Source organism: Manis pentadactyla, chromosome 10, assembly GCF_030020395.1.
Source record: "Manis pentadactyla isolate mManPen7 chromosome 10, mManPen7.hap1, whole genome shotgun sequence".
Classification (NCBI taxonomy): domain Eukaryota; kingdom Metazoa; phylum Chordata; class Mammalia; order Pholidota; family Manidae; genus Manis; species Manis pentadactyla.
The window spans coordinates 33,846,562-33,873,680 of NC_080028.1; the positions used below are offsets into that span (position 1 = coordinate 33,846,562).

The following is a 27,119-nucleotide window of genomic DNA, read 5'->3' on the forward strand; positions in this document are numbered from 1 at the left end:
TACATTTTGTCTTATTTCTTTGATATCTCTTTATTTTTTCAATAGGCAACTCAGATGGATGCTATTGGCTGTAAGGAACAAGACTCCAACTCAAAACGGCTTATATAGTAAGGGTATTCTTAGAGCATGACTCCTGACCTGGGTAGTTCCTAGAGATGGTTCCTGTATGGTAGGAGGAAGCATTTCTTCTACTCTCTTATATTGACTGAGTTCTGAAAATTATATGGACAAAAGACAGATTAACAGGAGAAAAAGTTTATTTACACATACAGGGCAGACGTGCTCAGGAGTGCTCATTGGTGTGTTAAAGGAGTTTAGGATTTGGGGCTTATTTATCTAACAGTAAGGGAAGAGAGAGGGAAGAAAAGACTCCTTTGGGAAGGTTGAACAGGTTTTGTTTGTGTTTTTGTTTTTTTAAAGGAAAGACAAATGAGTTTTAAGAAAACAAGTAAGTGGGACTCTCTTGTCCCCTCCTGGTGTGAGCTGGGAGCTCTGTCCTTTTACTGTATCTCTAAATAAAAGCCTGTACCTTGCTCCTAAAAAAAAAAAAAGAAAGAAAGAAAGAAAACAAGTAAGATCAGAAAGTTTGTGATGTTTGCTTTTACAGGTATGAGTGGCCTTTTCCGTCTCCTTCAGGGCCATAAAACTGCCCTAGAGAGGGGATTTATGGTAGGCTTGCTCTTGTTTTCTCTTCTGGAAACAGACTCACTCCAAAAAGGGAATTTATGGTAGCCTGGTTTCCCAGAAATGTCTGCTTTTAGCCATATTAAGGAAAGCTCCAAGAAGCCTTCTTTCTGCATCTATTGAATTTTAAATGTGTTCAGCTTAAAATAATTCTTATGCCAAAGTGGTATATTTTGGGAGAGGCATATCCTGGTCTCTTTCAGTACTGCATTCTTTTAGTTGATGAAATTTGTACAAAGGGCTTCCAATATTCTGAACTGGGTTTTGGGTGAGATCTGGAATTGGGAGTCACTGAAGAGCCTGGTTTAGTATGGTTCTTTTTAGCTCTAACTTGGCCTGTATTAAATTCTATTCACCATATGATTCAAATTCAAGTCAAGGGATGTTTTTGATGCTTGAGAGTACCTACATAATCTTTCCCCCATAATTGTGCTGTTCCCTCCAATTCTAACCCTGAGTTTATCATGAAATTTACCTTAGTCAATGGAATGGTAGCAAATGTGCCACAGCCAGAGACTTCTAAAGTGCTTACATGGTGGGGGTCACTTTCTTTCCTCTCTTCAACCCCTGCAATTACCATGAGAACAAACCCAGAGCAGCCTGCTGGAGGATGAGAGGCCACGTGGCGCAGAGGCGAGCCGTCCAGCTCAGGCCATCCTAGACCAGCCGGCCTCCTGACGACTGCAGACGCTGGCACTGGCCCAGCTCAAATCAGTGGAGCCCAAAGCAGAGCTCCCCAGCCAACCTGGAGACTCCTAACATATAACAAGTGGTTATTTTGAGCCTTGCATTGGGGGTGGTTTTTATGTAAAATAGCTAACTCATAGGTGTGGAAAAGTCCTAACCTTTTTGCATGGAGAGGATGAAGGGACACCTTAAGAGAGGAGGTAACAGGAGTAGGGTTCATCCAACTACATCTTCTAGGTCTGGCGATTTTCATTCTGGGATTTCTTGAGATGGGAAATTTTTGAACTGGGCATGCTTCCCATAAAACACGCTGTCATGCTTCTCGCTGAGTAAGATGGTCACTCTAGGTTAGTTCTGCTATTTGCCCATCCTCCTTTGATATGCAAAATCATATTGTAAACTTCTCATCTTTATGTATAGAAGGCTGTATAGAACTGTTCAGGTGGATGGCTGGGTACTAGACTGAGAAATGTGGAAGCTATAGAGGCAGCACAAGGCTGCGTACACAAGATAGGATCCTGAAATGGGAGCAAATGCAGCAATACACTCGGTATAGTCCCTGGCAATGAAGACAATGCACACCTCCTAGAGATGTTGCAGGGACTGAGATACAGCTTGTAAAATCCTCAACACTGTACTCAGTGCCTAGAAAGGACTCAGTAAGTGTAGGTGATAATGACGGATTACTTCAGATAATGGTCCACAAAATACATTCTACTCAACAACAGTGTAACTCGTAACTGTTAATATGGATATTGTGAAAAAAAGTTTGAGGTCACGAAGGACATCAATATACCAAAGGCTCTGTGGGATTGTAAAGAAATCCTTTGAATTTTATTTAACCAAGCCTTTCCCAGATTCATTTGAAAAACTTGTTTTTTTTTCCCCTCCTCTTGAAACATCTATTGACATCTGTGGATCACTAGCATACCCAGAACTCCGAATGATGCTGGCTTATGAAAATAATTTTCAGTTGTGTAACTAATTAAAAAATCCCATCACCAGAAAGCATGATGAAAGTTAAATGTGGCTTCGGTGAGTATTGGACCAATGTTGCACTTGGCTCTCAGCCTCCCTTGATTCTGGGGACCGCCCAGATCATCGGCCATCTGCTGCAGAGGGGCAGCACGCAGGGTGGTAGGGCAGGATTTCAAGCTCTGCTTCAGAGCTTACTGCCCTCAGTGTTGGCCTCTTTCCTAAGGAGAAGCCACTCAGAGCTCAAAGTGGCAGCTCAGGCCCTGGAAGCAAAGCTGTGAGCTCTGCCCTGCCCTCACTAAGACCCCCCAGGCCAAACCTTGACATTTTTTCTTCAGCCAGGAGTGGCCACACATATTTTGCACTTTTGTTTGAGTTTGTTTTGTAGGAAACCACATGCAAGTATAAACCAAATTGGCCTTGGCTGGCCTCCCTATGGAAGAAGCCCCAGACAATGATGCTTTTAAAGAGGAAAGCTAGGGTTTCTCAAAGAATATAGGGTTGATTCCTGAAGCAGGATGACTCAGAGACCTGGGTTTAGACAATGGCCCCTCTTAACAGTTGGCAATTTCTACTAAGGAAAAATTAAGAAATGAAGGCAGAGGTTTACAGAGCCTTAGAGAAAGTAGTTAGGAGGCTCAAAAGTCAGAGTAAACAGAAAGACCACTTCTGTGAGGGAAATGTATGTATTTTTTGTGGCATAATATTGAATTGATATAGTGTTAACATTGAGCTGATGGAACTAAATTTAAGGGAAGGAGTCACCAGTTACTTCTGTGATGAGACAGTTTGTATATCTTGCCAATAAGAACATGTTTAGTCTCATGCTTCAAGAATTTCTACATGGTACAAACACAGAATATTTACTAATTCACTCTTATGAATAAGCAATACTAAAACTCTAAAACCAAAGTTAAGCATCACAAAACCAGACCCGATTCCCCAATTACAAATGACACCCTTCAGACACAGCTGACACTGACTTAGGAATACCAATTAAAATTGAACTGAAATACAAAGAAATTAAATTCAGCAGCATTTGAAAAGATGATGATAATCTGACCAAGTTTGCAAGGAATGCAAGGAATTGTTTTCTAATAGGAAGTCTATAAATAAAACATCTCAATAAGTCAAAAGAGAAAAATATCTTAGCAGATGGCACCCATTTATGTCTAAAAATATACCAAAGTGGGGCTAGAGAATAATTCTTTGATAGTCCTTAATAGAGATACTTAAGACCGAGCATTCCCTTTGGAACTGGAAATAGAGTAAGGCTGTCCAGCTGAAGCTGGGCCTTACAGGGTAATAGTCACAGGCAGTTCTTATTTTCCAGAGAACAGCAAGGTGCTTCCAAGCCTCCCTCAGACCTTCCACAGAAATCCACTAGGTACTGGTGAAACTGGTGGAGCCATCTAGAGCATGCTCAGGATAGATTCATTTGCCCAATCATTGACCTTTTAGATGTTCTAGAAAAAAATTCTCCAGATAATGGAACTAAAAATGTCCCCTCAGGGACTTGGGGACAGAGGTCTTGGGAGTGGAGGGTGCCATTAGTTGTTGCAGCCCAGACATAAAAGGGAACTGGCCATCAACAACAGAAAACATGTCCCAAATCAGCATGTAACTGATTATCAGAGGATGTGACCATCACTGTGGGATGGAGAAACCTGAGTAGGAATTTCCCAGCCCTCATCCAATCCCACACCCTCATGCTCCTTAAAAAGCCTCTCTTGCTACTGAGCAGGAAGATTTGAGCTAGCCTCCCATCTCCTTGCTTGGCTGTCTTGCAATAAAGCTCTTTCCTTTACCAAAGGTAGGGGGAGGAAGTCCCGTGTTCACATCAGGCTTTTTAGTTGCACACTGTTACTATTTTATGTTTTCTTGGAAGTTTTAGCCAGTACAATATAGGAAATAACAGTGAGACAGTTACTTTGGTGTATCACCTTGGCTAGGCTACAGTTCTGAGATGTTTGGTCCAACACTAGTTTAGATGCTTGTGGGTGAAACTGTAATATTTCCAGAATCTCTCACCTGGCCTTAGTGCATCTCTGTATCAATAGGTCTTTCCAAGGGCTTGTGAGAAGTAGTCCAACTCCATAACAATAGGCAATTACAAGGAGAAGCCAGGGCATATCTGGACTGGAGATGTTGGCTGGGGTCCCTTTTTCTACAGCCGGATCATGAGAGACACAAGTGAGCAGAAGTGGATGACTGTTGGTAAGCAATAAACAGGTTTCTCCCACTTTATTTCTCTCTTTGAGTTTGGTTTCAAAGGTATTTTGCCCCAGGATTTCCCCCCACCAGGGTTAAAATGCTGCTATGAAGATACTTTACAGATATGATTAACACTTAAGTCATCCGACTTTGAGTAAAGCAGGTCACTCCCCATAATGTAGGTGGGCCTCATACAATCACTGAAAGGCCTTAAGAGGAAAAGACAGATGACCCTCAGGGAGAAGTTCTGCCTTTGAACGCAAGACTGCAAGTTCAGTTCTTCCTTGGGTCTCCAGCCTGTTGGCCTCCCTGAAGATTTCAGATTTGCTAGCCCCACAATGGTGTCAGCCCATCCCTTAAAATAAATCTCTCTATATACAATACACACCCATGCCCTACTGATTCTATTTCTCTGGAGAACACTGATACAAATAACAGCTAATGTCTACTGAAGGCTTTTATGTGTGAGGCAATGCCTCAGGGCCACACATGTATGTAAAGTCATTGAATCCTCACAATATGCCTAAAAGTTAGTGTGATTTTTGTCCCTATTAGAAACTAATCAGATGAGAAACTCTGATGACTCAATAGGAATGTTCTAGGCTAATCAAGGGAGAAGAACCAAAATCCTCAAGTTCCCACATTTTTACTTTTAGGCAAGTCACTCCAACCAGCTCTTTCTGGGTTTGACCTCTGTGGTCTGAGACCATGCCCTGATGGTGACCCTATGCCCTGGCAGTAGCCAGTGGGATTGGACACAGGCTGGGAATCAATAGTCAGGAACTGCTGCAGGGGCTCAGCTTGTACTTGATTTGTATTCTGACAAACCTGTATTGGTTTCCTACTGTGGCTGTAACAAATTAGTACAGGCTCAGTGGGTTAAACAACACAGATTTTATCTTACAGCTCTGGAGGCCAGAGTCCTAGTATCAAGGTGTCAGCAGGGCTGCATTCCTTCGGGGGCTCCAGGGAGGACTCATTTCCTAGACTTCTCCAGCTCCCAGAGGCCACCTGTGTTCCTTGGCTTATGACCCCCTCCTCTGTCTTGAAAGTCAGCAGCATGGTGTTTTCAAATTTCTCTTTCTCTGACCTGTGTTTACATGGTTCATTGCCTTCTCTGATTCTAGCCCTTCTGTCTCCCTCTTAGAAAGACCTGTGTGAATATTTTGAGTCCACTAGGATAATCTCCCTCTGTCAAGATCTTTAATCACATCTGCAAAGTCCCTTTGCCATGGAAGTCCCTGTAACATTTACAATTTCAGGGATTAAGATGTGGACATCTTTGGGTGTATTGTTCTGATCTACATACCAAGACCCATCAAATCCTTCCTGAGTCGTAGTGTGCATGCTAACGGCACAAAGGGAGCTGACCTCTCAACTCATATTACTATCCTGGAAGATGTTAGCCTTCAGTGCTTCCATCCCCAGTTTCCTGGTGAGGAGCCTACTGCACCATAGAAGAGGGAAATATCCTTACAACACTGCCTTCTAACCTTCCCACATACATATAAGATGTTTTACAAAACTAGAAACATACCCATATTTTTCTCATCTTTTGTGGGCAAGGCTATTTGAAATATAAAAACAAAAAATTCACAATGGACAAGATTAATAGCTTTGACTTACTTGTGCCCCAAGATTCAAGAAACAAGACAGACTAACTCAGGGAGTCACGACTTACCGAGCAAAGAACCATGAGCAGAAGCGCCATGGAAACTAGTGCTGAAGTAAGAACTTCTACACTGCAGCTGATGAATTGCTGGCAGCTCAGCATGGACAACCCTGACAGTTAAAAACTCCAGGAGGACCCCACAGTTTTGTGAGATTAACCTCCAGAAACTTGGCCAGGCTCTCACAGTAAACACGGGAGAAAAACCTCACTTGCCTCCAGCAGAGCGAGAGGAAGGGGAGGCACTTGCCTAGATGCACAGAGCCATTTTGAAACAAGTCAGCATGCTCTGTTCTTCTTCACAAGGCCTGCCCTCAGGGGAGACTCATCAACCAGAGCCTAACATGCTGAGTGTATTTCTGGAGCTACCTGACATGGAGGGAGGGAAATACCAGCTCCAGCCCAATCTAACCATCCTGCCCACCTGAGGGGCAAAAAAGCTGAGAGGCGCTTTGGAAGGTCACAGTCCAGAGGCACAGGCTCGCTGAGAGACCGAGACCTAATCCTAGGACTCCAGAATGCTTCCCCGCCCCACCCCACCTCACAGCCACATGACCAAAGGCTTATTTACAGCAGCTCAATGTACCCAGTCTATCACGTCCAGCTACCAGGGGAAATATTACAGGGCATACCACTGGCAAAAAAACACCATTGGAAGAGACAGAGCAAGCCTCAGAACCAGACATGGCAGGGATGTGGGAATTATCAGACAGGGAACTTTAAACAGCTCTGATTAATATGCTAGGAGCTCTAACGCAGACAGCATGCAAGCACAGATGGGCGAGGTAAGCAGAGAGATGGAGCTCCTGAGAAAGAACTGAGAAGAAATGCTAGAGATGGAAAACACTGTGACCGAAATGAAGGTGCCTTTGACGGGCTTGTTACTAGCCTGGATGTATCTGTGGAATCGCTGCTTGAGTTTGTCAACAGACACCTTCAAAACTGAAAAGCAAGGAGAATAAAGATGGAAAAAAACCACAACAGAATGTCCAAGGACTGTGGGACAACAACAAAAGGTGTAACACATGCATAATGGAAATACCTCAACGAGGAGAGAGGAGCAGAAACATTCAGAATAACACTGACTGACAATCACTCTGAATTAAGGGCAGACACCAAACCACACCCAAAAAGCCCACAGAACACCAAACAATATGTCCAAAACAACACCACCCAGCCCCTAGGCATATCCTTTTCCAACTACAGAAAATCAAACATGAAGAAAACACCTTGAAGGAAGCCAGAGAAAAGCACCACCTTACGTGTGAGAGGAACAAAGGTAAGAATTATATCTGTCATCTGCTCAGAAACCATTCAGGCAAGCAGAGAGTGGAGGGAAATGTTTAGTTTTAAGAGAAAGAATGTCACTTAGAATTCTGTATCCTGTGCAATTATCCTTCAAAAATAAAGGAGAAATACTTTCCCAAACAAAAATTGAGGGAATTTCTCACAAGTAGACCTGCTTTGCAATAAATGTTAAAAGTTGTCCAGAGAAGGGAAATAATAAAGGTCAGAAACTCAGATCCACCTAAAGACAGGAAGAACATCAAAGGAGGACTAAGTGAAGGTAAAACAAAAACAGTTGTTTCTCTTATTCTTAATTGATCTAACGTAACTGTTCCAAATAATAATAGCAACAGTGTGTCTGATTATATATATATATACTTCTGCATACTTATATTTATAAGTGAAGCAAATGGCCACAAAGATATGCAGGACAGGAGCGAGGGATTAGGATTGTTTTGTTATTACAAGTACAATACCAGAATTGCTTTGTTATGACAGTACACTACCGGTATTACAAGTAACACTATAAAGTAATATAGTGTTACTTGAAAGTGGATTGGGATTAGTTGTAAGTATATATTACAAATTCTAAGACAACCACTGAAAAAGGTAGAAATGTAAGAACAATTGATATCCTAAGAAAGGAGAAAAAATGGAATCAAATAAAATAATTAAAACCACAAAAGGCAGAAAAAGAGTAAAAACAAAAATAGGAACAAAGAACAGGGACCAAGTAGAAAATTGTAACAAATATGGCAGATACTAGTCCAACTGTATCAATAATCACTTTGAACATCACCAATTAAATGCACCAATTAAAAGACAGAGATTGTCAGGGTGGATCAAAAAACAAGTCAGCTAAATGTTTCTATAAGAGATATAAAGACTTTAAATATAAAGTTACGTATATATTAAAAGTATGTGGATGGAGGAAAACATACCATGCGGACACTAATCAAAGGAAAGCAGGAGTAGCTGTGTTGATTTCCAAGAGCAGATTTCAAAGCAAGGAAAGTTATCAGTAATCAAGAAGGACATTACACAGTGATAAAGGAGTCAATTCTTCAAGAAACAATCATCGTTAATATGTATGTGCCTTTTAACACAAGTGTCAAACTATGTGAAGCAAATCCTGATGGAACTGCCAGGAGAGACCGATGAAGCCCCTATCAGAGTTGAAGACTTCAACACCCCTCTATCAGAAATGGACAGAAAATCAGTAGGGACTTAATGGAACTCAACACCACCATCAATCGGCAGGACAGAAAGGACATCTACAGACTGCTTCATCCAACGACTGCTGAATGCGCATTCCTCTCAAGCTCATATGGAACATTCAGGACAGATGACATTCTGGGCCATAAAATACACCCTAACAAATGTAAAAGAACACAAATCATGCAATGCCTGCTCTCAGACTACAGTGAAATTGAACTAGAAATCAGTAGCTGGAAGATCCTCTAACAACTGGAGATTAAACAATATACTTCTCAGTAACACAGGGCTTAAAAAACAGAAACAAAATGAAAAGACAAACAAGAAACCAGAAAAGTACTTGCAAAATGTATAGCAAAGGGTTAATATCTTCAATATATAGAGAGCAGTTACTCTAAGGGGAAAAAGACAAAACTTCAAAGGCAAAATGGGCAAAGGAAATAGACGCTTCACAAAATAATAGATCAAATGGCTTATATACATGTGAAAATGCTTAACCTCATAAATATAAAGGGAAGTTATGCAAAAATATCTTGAAAAATATAAACACAACTAATACTGGAAAAGATGTGGTGCAGCATTTGAGACACCCTCTGAATTGCTGGTAGGAGTGTGTATTGTACAACATTGCTGGGGTTCCACTTGGCAACATGTATCAAAAGCTTAAAAAATTGTACACATTCAATGACTCAGAAATTCCACTTACAGGAATTTATCTGAAGGAAATGACGAGTATGTGTGAAAATTGAGCCACGAAGATTTCCACATAGTCCACACATTATATATAACAAAATATTATACACATATATTATTATACATATGTGTAAAAAATAGCAAAAGAAAGGAAATAACCTAGATATCTTAAGGAAAGATTGGGTAACAATATTAAGATCAGCTATACAACGGAATGTAATGCAGTCATTTAAAAATGAGAGTTTTATCTATTCAATCTTATTTATTATCAGATTGTATACCAGATTGTTTTCTCTCACTAATAAACAAGGGCAGAGACTCTTCAACTGCTGTACCCTTAGTGAAATGTTCACTGATTGGCTTCCTGATATAAAATATGTTTTCAAATAACATAGTATGTGAAATGTCCATAATTTAAAAAGACAAAAAAAATCAAGATAAAAATATTTATGGTATGATGTAAAAACAACAAGAAAAGATTAGAAGGAATCCATAAAAAAAATGAGACTACATAAAACCAAATAGGTTTTGCACAGTGAAGAAAATCATCAACAACATAAAAAAGCAACCTACTGAATGGGAGAAGATATTCACAGATGATTTATCTGATAAGGGGTTAACATCAAAAAGAACTCACATATATTTGGACCTGGACAGACATTTTTCCAAAGACATACAAATGGCCAACGGACACATGAAAGGATGCTCCGCATCACTGATCATCAGGGAAATAAATGCCCAAATCAAAGCCACAGTGAGATAGCACCTCACACCTGTTAGAATGGCTGTCATCACTAAGACAAGAAATAACAAGTGTTGGTGAGGATGTGGAGAAAAGGGAACCCTCATGCACTGTTAATGGGGATGTAAAATGTTGCAGCCGCTATGGAAACAGTATGGAAATTCCTCCAAAAATTAAAAATAGGATGCCATATGATCCAGCAATCCCATTTATAGGTATTTATCCAAAGAAAATGAAAGCTTGAATTAAAAAAGACATATGCTCCCCTATGTTAATTGTAGCATTTTTTGCAATAGCCAAGATATGGAAGCAACTGGAGTGTCCATCAATAGACAAATGGATAAAGAAGAGGTGGTACATACATATATACAATGAACTATTACTCAGCCATAAAAAAGAATGAAATCTTGCCATTTGTGACAACATGGATGGACCTAAAGGGTATTATACTAAGTGAAATAAACCAGACAAAGACAAATGGCATTTGACTTCATTTCTTTGCAGAATCTAAAAAACAAAGCAAATGAACAAATAAAACAAAACAGAAACAGACTCAGAGATACAGAGAACAAACTGATGGTTACCAGAGGGAAGATGGGGTGGGGTGGATGGGTGAAATATGTGACACTGACTAAGAGGTATGGTCTTCCAGTTATAAAATAAATAAGACATGGGGATGTAATGTACAGCATAGGGAATATGGTCAATAATATTGTAACAACTTCATATGGTGGCAGATGACAATGACTTATTGTGGTGATTATTTCATGATGTATTATACAAATGCAGAGTCACTATATTGTACATCTGAAACAAATACAGTGTATGTATGTGAACTATTCTTTGATTAAAAAATATCCTGTTTATGCAGGTTATCTCTGGATGATGAGATTGAAGGTGATTTATTTTTTCAATATACATTTTATAGTTTCCAAACCCACCATAATGACTGTCTATTCATTCTATAATTAGAAACATTTCAGTAAGGATTAAAAATGCAAAAAGAAGAATAGAAGTATGTTTTGTCAAAATTACAACTTACTCTTTCTGATCTTTTAGAACTGGCTACTCAAAGTGAGGCCTGTGGACCAATAGAACCTGAAAACTTATTTGAAGTACAGAATCTCTGCCTCACCCCACTACTCTGTCAAAATCTGAGTTTTAACAAGATACTCCGGTAACGAACACACATTCACATCTGAGAAGCCCTGTTTTAGGGCATTCTCAAGTGATCATTTTATTATTGTAGTAGGTTGGCTAATTACTATCAAGATGTAGCATTTTGAGTTCTGTACAAAGAGGTTAATAAGATTTAAAATGTCTTTCTGGCATGTCTGGCATAACTTCCATACATTTCTAGTAGATCAGATGTCAAGGATCCAGGAATACTTGGGTGAAATTTGCCTTTAGGCTGGTGTCCATCCTAGCTGGCTTACCCTCTGATTTAGCAGCTGCTCACCACTTTCTTTCACTCACCTCATTGCCTCCACTCACTGGCCCCTGCACGAGCTGCCTCATTCAGCTTCTGCTTGGCCGTGCTCATTTGCATGCTTCCATTCCAAATAACAAACTATGCTGTCACTTTTGAGATTGCCCAGAGATTTTTAAAGGTTCATTGATCATACTTGGGGTCAGGTAGACAACAGTTGCTTTCATGGAGATTTATTTATTTCAATCACTGAGCATTTCCCAGGTAACTGATTAATAGACAATCCATGAACTTAAAGACCTCTTACTGAAATGGCAGGGATGGTGGCGTTGGGGGGAGGCATCATGGAGAAATACCGTGCAGGGAGCTGATGGGGTATGTGCCCTCGAGAAGACTTGAGAGTGCAGCAGTAAAGGAGCCTGGGGAAAGCCAGAAAGAATTTGGGGAAGAGGTGACCTCCTTTTGTGACCCCACACCCCCGCCCAAATGAAGTTCCTCTTGTAGCAGTCACATCCTCCAGCTGTACACACATCACTCCTGTAATTGTCATCTTCCCTAGGAAACTGGTAGTTCAGTAACAGCATACAAAGTGGGTGCTTAAGCCACATATATTAAGTGAAGGGATATGATCTCAGTCTTATGGGGAGAGTTGGACTTGGCTGTGAGGATGGGGGATGTTCTCCCAGGCAGAGGAAGTAGAAGGCAAGAGGAATAGAACAATACAGCTTCCCCAAACCATCACTGGCGTACCTTCTCCAGCTGCTTATCAGAGGGGCAGGGAGTCCTTTCCATTTTGAAACAGGCTCATTTGGCTCTGCCATAGTTGGGGGTTATGCAGAATAAAACCTTTTGGCCAGGTAGCTGACAGATTCAAAGTCAAACCGCCAGCCACAAGCACGTCTCAGAATATGGTTCCCTCCTTGAGAGACAGCGCTGTGATCATGATGGCACCTGCCCTGGACTCCCCACGAGTGCTTTGTTTATGGCTGTCCCCTTCAAAGCAGAGTGCAAACGTGCTCTGAATGAGCAGGCAGCGTAGAGTCTGTGTACCTACAGCCCTCAACAAAGGCAGCAGAGCTGGAGAGCTGCCAAGACAGTAAGCTGCCTGCTGCACAACCAGGAAAAGGAACCGCTAGGCTTCTGTCTCTGGCACCTCCCCACCAATTTCTCGATATCCTTAGGCATCTGAACAGGCTGCTGTTGCTCTGGGGCAGAGTGACGCGCACAGTGACATTGATATTAACACCTTCCTGATGACTTCCTTCTGTTTACCACACCGTAACATGAAGGTGGAATTAATCCAGAAAATGTAAAGTATGTGTTACCAAGACAACGGACTCACCAGGTTTGGGAGATGTGTCCTATAGCTGCTGTCCTATCACACAGCCCAGCCCTTGATGCCATCCCCTCTGTTTGGGGCACTGGGTAGGTTTGGCAGGACTGTCCAGGCAGGAGAGGCCCTCCCTGTTAGTGCATACTGTGCCACCAGGGACCACACTGCAGGTGTGCAGGCCAGAGGGAAGTCTGCAGGATCTGGAATTGCTGGTTTCTGAAAGCTGCTCCCTGGTGAAGGCAGCCACTCCCCAGGGCTGCAGCGCCCTGCTTTGAAGCTCAAGGGGCTTTGCCAGGCATGAACTCTGGGTCACCCAAGAGAAATCACACCTTCAGGTTCAGTAGGGGTCATACACTCCAGCAGGAGATGTAAGAAGGACATTTGAGACATAGGGATCTGTGCTGAACCCGTGGACATTGCATGTTTGCCTCAGGCCCACAGCAACTTCATGCAAACCTCTCATGCAGGTGCATGTGTTCAGGCAAACCTGCCAGCAAAGTGTGACACGGCCAGGATGTAAAGGAGCCAAGGTAGGGAGTGTGGATAAAATGAGAGTTCCTGTGGCCAGGATTCTCACCTGGCCCTGGTTGACTAGCTCACTGCACACCTGTGGGCACTATATGGCTGTTGACTCTATAAAAAGAGCTCCACCCAGTGCTCTGGGTGAGACATGGCGGCAAGGCTGCAAGGCTGCAGGAGAGCAGAGGAGAGGCTGGAGGGGTGGCAGTGCCTAGGACAGACGCCCAGAGGATGGCTGTGCTGGAGGACTGTGCAGAGAGGCCTGGAGGATGGCTGCACAGGACCACTGTGCAGGCAGAGAGGCCCAGAGGACGGCTGTGAGGACAGAGGGGCCCAGAGGCAGAGACCGACTTGCTGCATGCAGACTCACTCTGAGTGAATGGGATTCTAGGGACTGACCTGCCACCTGGAAATAAAGTTGGGTATAACCCTTTCACCCCAAGAATGTTTTGCTGTCATTTTCTTTGGTCACACTGAATCCATAGCGAACTTGCCTGGGGCTGAAACCCATTGGCAAGACAGGGAGGAAGAACTTTCTCCCTTATTCTTCACCAGGGGCAGGAACAACTGAGAAGTCAGTACACAGGAATGGCCCTACTGTTGGAGCATTTGGGGAGCATGGCTCTAAAATCTCGGTCCTGACTGCAGGAGCTGATTGTAAAAGCTCTCTTTTTATAGAACTGTTTTATGTGCTCCTGAACTTCTCATGCATTTTCAGTCTCCTTTGAAGGACACAACCCATCTTGTGGGGTGCCTGGGGTCCCTCCTCTGCCCCTGTGATGCATATGGAAATGAAAGGCATGAGCCAGGGCCTCAGCTGTGATGGACCCAAACTCCCAATCTCTGCCTCCCACAGCACCGTGGGAACACATCTTCGTCCCTCACCAGAGGCCCAGATTGGGGCTGCCTCTGAAAAAGGTGTAGATGTTTGGTTTGGCAAACTCACTTTCTTCTACATCTGGGACTCACATCTCAAGTTTTTTGTGGGAACTTGGATGTAATATTTTTCTTGGCTTGGTCTAAATATAATCTTCAGAAGGCAGAAGAGGAATGCTTAGAAAGTACACACCTTGCTGGTATCAAGGGGAAAGAGTTCTAGTTCCTATTATACATACAATTTGGCTTCTATACCACTCAGATTTCTTTATTCAGCTGCCATTGTTCTAATTCTCATCTGCGAACTACCTAAAATAATAACTCTCAGGGTCTACAGTAGTTTCCCCTTTGGCAATCCTGCCAACATATTCCTAGAAGAATCTTGTTTCCTCAGCCTTCAATGGAGGATGGTAAAGCTCTGAACAGAGCTTGATACAAAAATGACTGCAATTTTTGGAGAGGGTATCCTTTTCCTAATTTGCATAAAAGCTCCCCATGATTAATGATGTATCTGGGAGAAAGAGAACTCTGGCCCATGCTTTATGTGTATTATTCCTTGTCTCTGAGCTTGTGGTTTGAGGAAGGGAGGGCCACTTTTTTCACTCACCCCCAGCCTTAATTGTTAAAATATTGTAACAAACATACTAAATGGTTTTGAAAAAAGAAAGTAAATTAGTAATGCCACAGTTATTCTTGCAAATTCTGTCATTCCTGTCCACATGTAACGTACAGATTATATCAGAATGTATTCATAATTTTCTCTGCTACCATTTTTGACTGAACATTATATTATAAGCACTCCACATTTCTATGGGTTTCTGTTTTTCATAATTATAATTTTACTAGTATATAATTTTCACTGAAGAAAAGAATGACAACAACTTTAACTTTTTCCTGTTGTTGGATTTTGACACTGCTCATAGTGTTTTGCCTTCATAGATCACACCTCTGCAAGTAGTGGTGGGTCTTCAGCTTGTTGTGTTTTTAATAAATTCCCAGGAGTGGGATAAAGTATTACCAGTTTAAGGGCCTTTGATATGTGTTGCCATACTGATTTCTTATGTAAACGTTTACATCCTGTGGATTCTTTGTGGCTGAATAATGCACAAGCCAAGTCAGGAATGATTTTCAAAGTTTATCAACTAATTGGAGCATTGGTAGTGACTGATCTAAACTGACGTCAGCTGGTAAACCTGCCTGGGCACATTGCCTGGAAACGTATTAGCCCAATTAATTCTTGCAACAACACTATCAGTTGGTTTAGTACCATGGTACAGACATGAACACTGAGGCTTAGAAGGTTAAGTTACTTGCCTAGACACACAAAGATGAAACATGACAGAGGTGAGATTCTAACCCAGTCTGGCTGGCACCCTAATTCTTAGCCAGGAGGTTGCCCAGCCCACAGGGTGTTAGGCTACAACATGAGCAGGAGGGCAAAAGGAGAGAACTTGAAATCCTGTGGGGACTGAAAATGGGTTGTTTCAGTTTCCTTTTTGCTCTTTTGTTTCCTACATTATTAAACTTTTTCATTAGCTTCTCCTGGTGTCATATTTATTTGCAACTGTTAAACATTAGAAGATTTCAGAGGGGGAATTTATTTAAAGCATAGTTATTAAAATGGCTATTTTGATTTAAGGATTTCTTCTGCTTTGCATTACTCACTTGTCTCATATCTCTTTAATCTATAGTCATTTCTAATAAAGAACATTCAGAACCTACCAGCCAAAGCACTTTAAGTGATTCTTGCCAAGTCTCATTTAAGCATATTATCTCTCTGTCAAATTATTACTCAGCCATATCCTTGTCCTTTTATCATTTATAAACTTGGCAATGTGTCCATTCAGGAACATTACAAAGTCACTTATGTATATGAGACTGTGTCTTCTTTATAGTATCCCGTATTCTCTTAACTGGAAAAGTCCCTGATTGTTTTTCCCTATAATGTGCAGTTTTTTTCAGTTGAATTTCTATGAGCTGGACTGTAGATGTTGACCTTTGAATGGGGATGGATGACAGATGTTTTGGAGAAGTTGAGAAAAAGCTGTTTCTGGTTGTAAACATCAGAGACCCTAAAGAAGAAGATTAGAAACCAGCCTACAAGATTGAATATCCTGGATGTTTCCCTCAAGAGCCTAGGGCCTGGAGAGAAAACTAGGACTGCTGAGCACCAGGGCTTAGTAGCAGGTGAGTGATGGTTGGAGTGGGCAAGTTCCCTATATTAGTGTGAGTTTCCCCAAAGCAGAGACTGAAGCAAGAAACTGAGTCAAAGTAACTTATTTGGGAGGTGATCCTAGGATGCTGGAGTGAGAGAGCAGGAAAAGCGAGGAATAGAGAACAATTTAATGTGGAGGGACATGTTCAATGTCACTAATGCAGGCTTAACTTCTGAGAAGTATATGGAATGTGTTCTACAATCTTCCACTTGAAAGACAAGTGGCTGGGGCATTTATATGACTCCAGTCCCCTGTTAGTTGAGGTTGCTCTGGTGTAATAATGCCCCCAGGCTGCACTCCGTGTGGGCCGCTTCCAGGCCAAAAGGGCTCCTCCGGTCCTGGAGAAGTAGCCGCAGGTGAGAGGGAGCTCCTGGGAACTATCGCAGCCATGGCTGAAGGCAGAGGTGAGCCAAGGCAAATAACACAGCCACCAGAGGTTTCCACTGCACAACCACAGAATGAGATTTGAGGCTCTAACTCAAAATGTATCTCCAACTTGACTTCTCCCCACCTCTACCATCATCACCCTGGCCGAGGCCACCTTCCTCTCTCACCTGGACCTCCGCAGAGCCTCCCAACTGGTCTTCCTGCCTCCTCACTTGCCTTCCTACATTCTTTGCACCTCAAGCACCCCTGGAAGCACATCATACCACCCTTGTAGGCAAAATCCTCAAGGGCTTCCTATCACCCTGAGAATACACGACCAAGTTCTCACGTACCCCTGGCTCCCTCTGTAGCTTTATCCCCAGTGACTGCTTGGTCACCGGGCTCCGGCTGCAGGCGTCTGCTTCACCAGGAAAACGGTTCTGCCTCTCCCTTTGCTTCAGCCTGCTATGATCTTCCCTCTGACTTTCACTTGGCCCCCAGTCACGTTTTTTGCCCCCTTATCAGTGTGGGCTTCCCTGACAACTCTTCCTAAATTATAAGTCTAAACTCTCTAACTACCTGTATCCAGACTTTTTTTCTTCATAGCACCTTTTGCCATCTAACACTAGCTTGTATATTCGTGGCTTAGTTTGTCGCTTGTCTTCCCCGCCAGAATAAAATTGCACGAAGACAGTGGTTCACCATCTATCCCCAGCATCAAGAAAAGCCCCTAGTGTATTATAGGTTCTGAATAAATGTTTGTTTAACAAGTGAATAAATGGATGATGCCAGAAGCTTGCTGCCTCCTCCTTTGAATTCTACCCCCAGTGCTCCCTTCAATGCCATCACCCCGGTGACCCAGAAGGGCATGCCTTCCATGGGTGCTCCATCACATAGATCAAGGCAGTGAGAGCACCTGGTAACCTGAGGTGGGAGGGAAGGTGGGCAGGCATGGGGGCACCGGCATGGGGCTGAGTCTCAACCAATCACCAACCTGTGGTCTCTTTGAGACCAGCCCTGCTTGACGTGTTGTGTGAGGACCAGGGCTGGGATTGGCAAATTCTGTGCTTCTTGCCTCTTTTCTAACTCTTTCCTCTCTTCCACCCCCTTAGGAAATGACAAGGGAGGAAGAACTAGACCGTCTGGGGCCGTGGGAAGGTCTGGCAGAGAGAAATACTTGACAGTGGCAGTACTTGGGAGGCATAGCTTCATCTCCTTGTAGCCAGGGACGGATTGAAATAATGCAGGCCAGGGCCAGTTACGGATGTGAGCCTGGCTTTGCAGGAATGTGCTTTGGGGAATTTTCACAGAAATCAGCATTTTTAGCGAGAGGATTTTTGTGAGGAGGCAAAGACTTTCTGCATGGCCCCTCTTTCTTCACCTGCACACCAGAAGACCTTCTGCTAACACCAGAGAAACTTGACATTTCCTCAGGTAGTGCCCCAATATCTGAACTCATCCACACATTTTGTTCTTCAAAACTTACCCGTGCCCTTTAAGACTCTGTTGATGTTTTAATGGGAAAAGGCCAGCATCCTGTTCTCCTACTCAAGTAACAGTTTGATGGCATTCTAGAAACAACACCTGCAGCTTCCTTTTCTAGGTCAAAGAAGTGATTCTAAATATGGACCTTGAGGCTAGCAGGAAGAGAGGACAGGCCACTAGAGAGGAGAATTTGTGGCAGGCGAGACTTCATGGTGTGGACAGTTGTCTTCTTTGAGGACAGGCTCTAGAACCTGACTTCCAAAGTCCAAATCCTAGTTTTGCCGTGTGGTTAGTTTTGGATCAGTGGGGATTTGTTAACCTCCTCATGCCTCAATTTTATATTCCGCAGAGTGGCGATAATAGCCAGACCATCCTCGTAGAGTTGGTGTCATGTTAAATCATAATAACTGGACCTTTCTCATAGGGTTGGCATGAGTATCAAGTGAGGTAATGCATACGCAGGTGCTTACAAAAATGCTTAGGAAACTAGGTTTCGGAGAAGGTGGCAATGATGATTCTGTAGGACTTACAAAGAGAATTCAGAAAAGCCAACAATTCTTACTCCTGGCTTTCTGCCTTTGTAAAAGTGGCTTACCTAGTTTCCCTGTCTACAACACTTCCTCAAAACACTGTTTTGGGTATGGAATTGCAAAAATCCATCACTTTCTGAAACATCCTGTGACATATTGTTGACCAGAGAATGAAGTCAAGGACACTCAAAGATCTCTCTGATCTGTCCTCAGCTATGCACTATGATTCTTGTGGTTACAGGTGAAAAACCATGTAAACTGGGTAAACGAATAGGGAATGTGCTGTCTTCTCTATCTGAAAAGTCAAATGAGAGATTTCTTTAGACATGACAGGATCCAACGTGTGTAAATGAGGTGACCTTTCTCTAGGGCAGGCACTCTCCTCAGAGGGACCATTAGAAAGTTCAAGTTTTCATCCTCCTTTACAGCTACCACTCTCATGGAAAGAGACTCTTAAAATTCCAAGAAATTCTTAGAATTTAGTCTTGGGACATTGGATAACTTATGTCATGTACCTATTTTGAAGCAATTACTACATCCAGGGAAATGGAAGGTAATGATGGGTCAAGTGATGATCACAGACTCTGCAGAGCGGGTTGGTCTGCAGATTTTAAGAGTACATGGGTTTCCCCAAAAGGAAGAGTTTCCATAATGCAGAGAAGGGATTGAGTAAGAAAAAGTAACAGATGTCCGCCACAACCTACTCTTCCTGAATTCCCTACCGTTCTTCGAACACATGCTGCAAATTTCCACTTCCTGCCCTTGTACATGATGTTTTCTTTGTGCCTGTCTCACACCTCCACCTATCAAAAGTTCAAAGTATATTTTAAATTATACTTCCTTTATGCAGCCTACTCCCTGACAATCATAATTTATTACCTTTCTTATAGTTCTTACCATCATCCAACGTGTATTATATAATGTATTGTGTACATGCCTTTCTTTTGTTACTGGAATGTAAGCTCCTTAAAGGAGAAAATTGTGCCATGTACCATGTTGCACACATGTAACATGAGTGTCCTCTGTCATATGAGAGCCTTGTGTCAGCTGTAAAGATTAGCTGTTGTTTTCATCATTATTTTCTTGTACTATGTTGTCTACTTTGTAATTTCCTAATAAATGTTTGATTTACTAAAGTACCTAAGTGTAATAAGAAGTGATTTTCAGCAGTCTCAGAATTGTCTATATTCACTCTCTTTTCAAACTCAAGATTAACATTATTCAGGTGCAGAATTATGCCACCTTTCAAGATGCTTCAGGCATCTGGGCCAAGCAGAGTTATGATTTTATTTTGTGTCTGCTTTTAGATTAAATTCTTTGGCATTGCTTCAGTTTTATCCCTTAGCAGCCTTCTACACGTTAATACTCCCTCTTTATCTGATGGTTCTTAATCAAATGCAAAGCTTTGAGTTTTTAAAGAGCCTTCCCTAGGGCCAGTGAGCATACCTCACTTGCCTTTGGATGGTCAGATAGCCTGTAATAACAATGCATGTCATTAGCAGGCACTGGCCCATGCTACCAAGGCCTGCGACCTTGATCTGACCCTGTGACTTTGGCTTTCCTCAGAACCTGCAGCCCATTCACCAACCTAGCAAATGAGTGTTGCTGGGCACAGGAAGGTTGATGCCTGGCAAAACCTGAAGTGATTACCATTCTTCCTCTGTCTTCCCTTCCCCCATTTGTACATACCCTTCCTTTCCTGAGAGATGCCCATAGTCTACACCCTCTTGCTGTTCAGGACTACATTTAGGGAAGGCCGTCCACATCTCTATTTTCTCCCCTGTGCTTCCTCCTCCTCTGTTCATAACAGTTCTACTTGGTGAGGACTCTTTCTTTGGGGCCAATAATGTTTTATTAGATTAGTTGAAGTTATTGGTTATGATCAATGAGTTATGGTTGTTGGTGACTTGATAGGTCGATCCTTCCAGATGGCACATTGAATTCACACCCCGAAAGGGACTGTGCAGAAAAAACCTTAAGCTCAAAGAAAAGACAAAAAAAATGAGATGGATCTCAGGCAACAAAGCAGCTGTGTTAAAGGCCTGGGGATGGACCAGAGTTGGAGCAGGGCCAGATAAGCATGCAGTTAGCAGCCTTAGTTAAATGAGCATCCCCTAAGAGGGAGCAAGAAACAAGAGTGAGTGTGAGACCAGAGCAGAATATACCCACTGATACTAATGCCAGAAACTCACTGAAAACACTCGTTACTCAGTCCTCCTGGTAAGCTAATGGTGCTGCTTCTATTTATATTTTAAGAGGTGGGAGTCTGGGGTCCAGGGACAAAATCCACTGGTGGGAGCAATACTTTGGGCCAATTTTTTTGCTACACTTAAACCATGTGCTTATGTGCTTTATATCTATTAACCCATTTAATCCACCTCTTAATCCTTCAGGAAAGTTGCTGACAGAAATCATCCTATTTTGCAGGTGAGGAGACTGAGACTCAGAGGTTGGCTTACATTTCCCAAGTTTCCCAGTTAGCATACTGTATTAATATTCAAATCAAGGTCTATTCCAAAGTCCTTGTTCTTCACCACCACTGTCCTCCTATCCAATCCTGTCAAAATTGGCAACTTAAGCCTTTTCTTTAACTTCTCATACACAGATCCATCCACAACTGACTTCTCATCTACAATGTGCAATCCCTGTTTTGAAGCATTTTTGAGCATCTACAAGGTACAATCACTATAAATTACCAAGAATACCAAGATATGTAGCAAGTGCTCTGGGAGCAGTAAAGATGGAGCAATGAGCTATGCCTAGAGTTTGATGAATTTGAGTTGGTTGTTGAAAGATGAGTAGAACTTTGGCAAAGAACAGGAGGAAAAATGCTTTAGAAGGAATCATATTGTTTCCCTTTTGGGCTCCGAGAACATGCCCAGTCCTAGAAAGCGAGCACAGAGTTTGCCAGATGACCCTGATCTTGTTTGTGTTCCTCCTGTTCTATGTCCCTGGAAGAGGATGTGAGCTCCTTGAAGAGGGTGGGAGAAGGATGAGCAGGTCTGGGGTGACATGACACAGCAAGGAACAGTACAGGAAGCCTAGAAACTGCAGAGGAAGAATAAGAAACAGGAATGCTGGTTTGGCTTTTTCATAACCAGAGCTTAGGGAACAGAGAGGCAGAGGCATAGATTGTGAGGATGGTAATTTAAGTCAAAACGATATGGATGGTTAAACTGAAGCAAAGACCTTTAGGCTGAGGTTTCAGGGAGACTGTCCTGGTTAATTTGTCCTAATGAGAAAAAATTCATTGGTTTGCATAAAGTGATATTAGTCAGTGGTACCTAAAATAACAAAACAAAAACTCTAAATATTAAACCATAGGAGAACTATTAGGTAATATTTGGTGTATCAATGCAATTGAGTCTCGTAAAGCCATTTAGAGCAACTGTGTAAGAACACAGAAACTGCTTACGTTAATATAGAACAATACAAGATTATATTCACACTCCCAGGGTCTAGGAACTGTAAGTTAATATACCAAAATGAAAGTGGTTGTGTTGGTTGGTATTATTTTTACTTTTCACATTTTAAAAGGGAAAGGTTATCTCAAGGGGATTTTTCTAAGGTTATGTGATAACATTGAGAGTAATGGCCACTAACATTTATTGAACACAGTCTATGTTCCAGACCCTGTTCTATTTCATGGATCATCTCATTTAATCCTCATACCAGCCCTGTCAGGTGAGTGTGGTTATTTGCTTATTTGATGAAGGACGTTGAAGGCTCTTGCCCAAGATCTTACAGTCAGATCTGAGACAGAAACCCAGATAGTTAGACTTCAGAATTCATGCTATTTGCCATCATGCTGTGCTGCCTCAGTTTAATAAGGTCATTTTGACTTGAACAGCCTTTCTAGCTTCAAGGTGACCAATGTCATTCTGAATCTTCTTGGGGAAAAATATTTTGAGTAGTCCATTAAGAAGGCACATGTATTTAGGACCAGTGGGCATAATGCAATCCTGCACATAAGAAAAGCTGGATTCTCTGTTCAGTTTAAGCATGGAACAGCCCAGCTAATGTGGGAAATTTCCTCAAGTCCCTGACTCCAAGAATTATTTAATTTCTCTGTATAGTGCTATAGCTCCTGTTATACACAAACCCTACGTATCTAATAACTCTTAACAGAATCTTCTCTGTCAGCAGAGGTAAAGCAATCAATTACTGGGCATAGATTTATAAGTGAACAGGGCATTCACTTTAAAGAGTCCCTGGAGGAGCTCTGTTAACATAGTCCCCCAAAACTGTCTAAGCTATGCCATGCCAAGTTCTGGCTGTGTGTGCAGTGAAGTAGGTTACTAGGTGCTGTACAATGTAGAATTTGTGATAAACACAGAATTGTACATTTTGTAACAAGAATGCAGCACACTTTCATAGAAGTTTTTAATTGGTCTTTGTTGGGGGTTGAATTGTGTCCCCCGAAAAATTCATATGTCGAATTCCTAACCTCCACTGTCTCTGAATGTAACCACATTTGGAAAAAGGATCCTTGCAAATGGCATTAGTTAAGATGAAGTCAGCCTGGAGCAGGGTGGGCCCCTGATTCCCTATGACTGGTGTCCTTCTCAAAGGGGGAAATACAGAGACATGCCCAGGTGGAGAACACCATATGAGGATGAAGACGGGGTCAGGGTGATGCAGCAGATCCAAGGAGTGCCAAGACAGTGCCCAGAAACTAGGAGGGAGGCTCCAAAACTGGGAGACAATAGTTTTTTGTTGTTTAAGCTACTCAGTTTGCGATGCTGTTATGGCAGCCCTAGTAACTAACATTGTCTCTACCCAAGTAGTCTCTTAAGAGACTAAATGATTATTCTCCCCCATAATACAAATAACAGTCAACACTTAACAAGTTCGAAAAAAGATCAAGCATCTTATATGCATGAACTCAATTCTCACAGCTCTTAAGGGTAGGGATTTTATTATTCCCTCTGTTTTGTAGATAGAAACTAAGGCACCGAAACCAGGGTACCCCAGCTAAAAAGCACTGGGGCCAGGATTTCAAATTGAGTGTTGTTTCCACAATGCCATGAAAGGGAGACAAAGGCATGGGAGAGCTGCAGAGCAGCAGAAATGAAATGACAAGGACACAATTATTGAAAAGGAACTGGAATTTCTGGGCAGACTGAGACATGGGGATAGAAGCAGAGGGCAGGAAAATGAAACTTTTGGGGGTACATTTCCAAAAATGTATTTCATGGAAACCTGTCAGCCTGACATGCTGCATGAAGAAATGGTTCCAGGGTTACCCAACTGGGAGAAAGGCTGCTTACTCTATTTCCTACTCAGAGATTCATGGCATCCCTCAGCATTTTAAATACTCTGACAAATTTTGCAGAAAAGAATTCTATTTCACTTGGTTTAACCCAGCACTATTCAAACTTATTTAATTATGGAATCTTTTTGCTGCTGTTTATCTCTAATGTTACAGAACAAGTTCTGTGGGCCAGAGAGAGCAGCTGGAGCAAAGAGGCCTATAGATGAGTCTACATAGCAGTTAACATCCTTATGTTAGTTAAGTTCTTTGTCCAATCCCATCACCTCTTTTTCTCTTTCATAGCAAGACTCTCAAATATTACTAATTTTTTAAGTTAAATACTGGGCATACAAATAGTATATGGAGAATAATATAAAAAACACTCATGTTAACATCACCCAGCTTAAGAAATGTAGCAGTATGCATACAGTTGGGACCTCCTGTGTAACTTTCCCATGAAATTCTCTTCTTTATAACCTCACCTGCTCTCTAGAGGTAGCTACCACTACTATCCTGAATTTCTTAAATATTATTCACATGCACAGCTTTATGCTTTTATTACATATGTATGCATTCTTAAACAATATGACGTGGTTTAACATGTCTTTAAACTTGGTATCATTGTATATACCTTCCTGCAACTTGCGTTTTTCTTCAGCATTATGTGTGTGAACTTTTTCCATGTTAATATATTACCTCTAGTTCATTCACTTTTACTATAACATGGTGTTCCATTGTAAGAATATGCCGATATATATTTGTGCATCCTCTTATTTTTTTCCCATTTTACTATTACAAATAATCCTGCAATAAATAGTCTCATGCCTGAAGTGAGAAAAGTATGAGAAGCTTTCTTTAGCACATATGTAGAAGAGTTGGGTTGTTGTGTATATGCATGTTTGGTTTTACAAAATATGTATTGCTAAGTTGGTATCTAGAGTAGTTATGCTGAGTTCAATTCCTACTCACTGTGTATGAGAGTTCCAGTGGCTCCACATTAACTCTTGTTTTCAGACTACATCATCCATGCCAAATTAATGGTTAGAAATATTTAATTATAGTTTTAATTTGCACTTGGCCATTTACTAATGTGATCACTGGTTTTATTACACGCTGATTGGCCATTCAGGTTACCTCCTCTGTGAATTGCCTCTTCCTTTGCATATTAATTTTCATTTATTTTTTTCTACTGATTTGTTTATCTTTTTCTCAGACTTTGTAAGTTCTTTATTAGTTCTCAATACTAATCTTTACTCAACTTTTTGCTTTGTAAATATCTTCCCGAAGGCTAGGGATTTACTTTTCACTTTTTGGAGATTTCTTTGCATATTAGTTATAAATTATAATATAAGCAAAGTTATCTACATTTTTATTATGATTTGAACTTTCTGTGTTTGTTTAAGAAATCTTTCTCAACACTCAAGTTGCAGAGATACTCTCCTCTTTTCTTCTAAAAGTTCTAAAGTTTTGCTTCTTACATTTATATCTTTAATAAACTTGGAGTCGATTTTTGTATATGATGTGAGGTAACGATCCATTTTACCCCATTAGATAGCATATGGTCATAGCACCATTTGTTGAATAGTCTATCATTTCCCCCATAGATAATCTTTGCTGCTACCTCTGTCATGATATGTTAGTATTATACAAGTCCCTTTTGGATCATAATACTTTATCATTATTCTGTTTATATCTACACCAAGAGCATACTGAATTAGTTACTATCTGTAGCTTTATAATAAGTTGACTTCTGGTATGGTAGGCTAATTGCACTGATGGGTATAATTAATGAGCTCCTTGAATCCATGCCATTTGCAATACAACTTTACAGCTCATTGGATCAAGAAGTTAAGTCTATTTCTCCACCCTTGGATCCCGACTGGCCTGCTACTTGTTTTGGCCAATAAAATGTGGTAAATGTAACAGTGTGCCAGTTCCAAACCTAGGCTTCCAGAGACCCTCCATGCTTTCACTCCCTCTTTTGGAATTCTGCCTTATGATGATAATAAGCTCACTCAGGTGCTGAAGGATGAGAGGATACATGATGCAGGGTAGAGTCAATCCAAGCTGAGACCATCTTAGACCAATCAGTGCCAGCAGCTCGCCAGCTGCCCTTGTGAGAGAACCCAGCCAAAATAGCCTCACGTGGCTTAGAGCACCAAAACTGCCTGGCCATCTCATGAACTAATGGGCCAAAATAAATGTTTACTGTTTTATAATAAACTAAATCACTGAGGTTTTGTAATCATAGTTTCCACAACATAATTGTGCTAAAATGTAACTGACATACAGGGCAAGTATCATATCTTGTTCTGTTATTTAAAACCATCTTAGTTTGATCATAGCCTTATGTGCTTCCTCATATAGATTTTAAAATTGGTTTGTTAAATTCTATGACTTGTTCCTCTATACATAACTCAAGCTTTGGACAGCGTCCTTTGCAGCATGGAGCCCCTTCCAGGACTTCACTTCATATTATCCCCAAAGGTGAAGCTAACTAGACCATTTGCTGCTCCTTTTCTGGTAAGTTGTTAATTTATTTGTATTTGCTTTCATATTATAATATCATTATCATAAGATGCTCGTTCTGTTGCCAGGGCAACCAAATGTTGTACGTGAACTTTTAGCTTTAACTAAAACCTTAACTCCTTTGGCGACAATCCTTATGTTTTCTTGGCTCCCTTCACTTCTGAGGTTGAAAGAATGGAAAATATTCTGCAATTCTACTTTATGTTTTACATCTGTTTCTACCTCTACACTTGTTAGCATGTACATCATGCTCTAAATTTAATACCTTAGCTGATTTCTTCTTTTTGTTCTTGATAGCTCCTCTCAGTCTATTTAATGACGACCTACCATGTGCCTGTCTCTGGGTTTCTAGAAGTGAATGAGACAGATTTGGCCTGTACCCTTCCAGAGTTTATCAGGCTTGGGAGACAGGGATA

The 27,119-nt window shown here is 41.5% G+C and overlaps 1 long non-coding RNA gene across 3 annotated transcripts in view; it reads right to left on the reverse strand.

The window, feature by feature from the left end:
• LOC130679005 (uncharacterized) overlaps nucleotides 1-27,119 on the reverse strand; it is a 78,340-nt gene that overhangs the window by 27,758 nt on the left and 23,463 nt on the right. Inside the window, exon 4 of one of the 3 annotated variants that reach the window (XR_008992001.1) lies at nucleotides 4,509-4,557. The exons of the other annotated variants lie outside the window; for them this stretch is intronic. This is a non-coding gene — a long non-coding RNA (uncharacterized LOC130679005). Of the gene's footprint in view, nucleotides 1-4,508; nucleotides 4,558-27,119 lie in introns of those variants that run through there. 3 annotated transcript variants of the gene reach the window in all.